The 1,570-nt window shown below is 44.3% G+C and overlaps 1 pseudogene; it reads left to right on the top strand.

Moving 5' to 3' along the window:
- Positions 1 to 1,193: 1,193 nt before the first annotated feature.
- Positions 1,194 to 1,367, top strand: LOC146834962 (U11 spliceosomal RNA; annotated as a pseudogene).
- The last annotated feature ends 203 nt before the right edge of the window (positions 1,368 to 1,570 follow it).

Here is a 1,570-nt window from a genome sequence, read left to right on the forward strand (position 1 = left end):
AGGATCTCTATGAATTAGGTCTCTTTTAATGGAAAAAGCTTGTCTTTTAACGTCAAATTGTTTTATTTACTATGAATGAAATGTTATATATGTGTGCTTTTATGGTTTTGCTTTTAAAATCGAATAAAGCTATTTCTGACTTCTGAGTGATTACAGGTGTCTGGCCATGTAGGTTATATGGCAAACATACAGGATCCTCATCAGCTAATTCGGACGGTAATCATCGCTTCTCATGTTTAAACCGCTCTATCTGCGCTCTTAATCCCAGTGCGAACGTTACAGATAAACCGCGCTATCTTGGGATTGTTTCACTCAGCGTGCACCACACGTGTTGTTTTACAAGGTTATCCAGCTTGCACGCTCCCGTGGTGCATATGTTGGACCCCTGAAGGGTTATGTTGGGTGTGGGGGTGTTCTACACAGTGTAGGAGGGCAGCTGCAGGTGCCCACGCGACATAGGAGGCATCTGATGCAACAGGTGCTCGTCTGACACGAGTACTGTAAATCAGAAGTGAGGTCCCCGAGATGGTTGGGCTTCTTCAGGAAAGTACACTGGGGTCAGTGCTTTTCCAGCACAGTCACCCTAAGAGTGAGCATTACACCCTATGTCTGTGTTTCCCTGGCAGGTAACGTGCTTAGCGCACGTACAGTTTACACTGACTGCTGATGACAATTCAGTCAGACCAGCATTGGCCCCTGTCCACCTGATGCCCAACCCGGAGACTGAAGACCACACAGCTGCGCCGTGCGCAGGCTCAGCATGCAGATCTTCCCTAAAACGCATATGGTCTTGCAGAGTAATTGATTTGTGTGAGGCCTCATTTGAGGAGCGGAGTGCAAGACCAGGACCAGAACTCACAAAAATCTTTATTTTTTCAATGCTTCCAAAAATTCCCAAAAAATGACGTCTTCTGCCTCCTTCAGACATGATTACATTCTCACATGTGAGTGGTAAACTCTTGTCATTTGTGGCAACCACATCCTTTGATGACAGATTTTAACCTAGATGCTGAGACCAAATGAAGCTAACCCATATCTTTCATGTGCAATCGTTTTTATAACTGGTTAATGGTAGAGCTTCCTCTTCCAGAATCACTTGCCAGGAAATGACATGGAATGAGAGGGCATATGTACAAGAAAATGACGGAGCGCAGTGTTATGCCAAAATTGGAAATGCTGCACTCTGTCACTTTCAAAACGTCTGAGTGGCACACAGGGGGCTTCAGGGTAACTCTGAGCTTCTTGTGCAGAATCGATATCAAGAGATTTCGGAAACATGATTTTTGTTACCGGGGTTCCTGGTGCATGCACCTTGTAATATATGAGCAAGCATTGAGCGACGAGTTAACTTTAACCCTAGGTCCCAGAGTTCAGACGGACCCTGTCTCATAGCTGCCAAGGTTTCAGATTGCTATGTGTGACATTTTCATAATTTCAGTGTAATTATGAGTGACATTTCAAGGACTATGAGTGACACTTTCTACCGAGCAAAATCAAGCAACGTAGAAGAGGGAAACATATAAATATCAGAAATTACACCCATTTGAGCAACGTGAAACCCTAAGGAGAT

The sequence above is a fragment of the Triturus cristatus genome, chromosome 4_2 (genome assembly GCF_964204655.1).
Source record: "Triturus cristatus chromosome 4_2, aTriCri1.1, whole genome shotgun sequence".
In the NCBI taxonomy this organism is placed as follows: domain Eukaryota; kingdom Metazoa; phylum Chordata; class Amphibia; order Caudata; family Salamandridae; genus Triturus; species Triturus cristatus.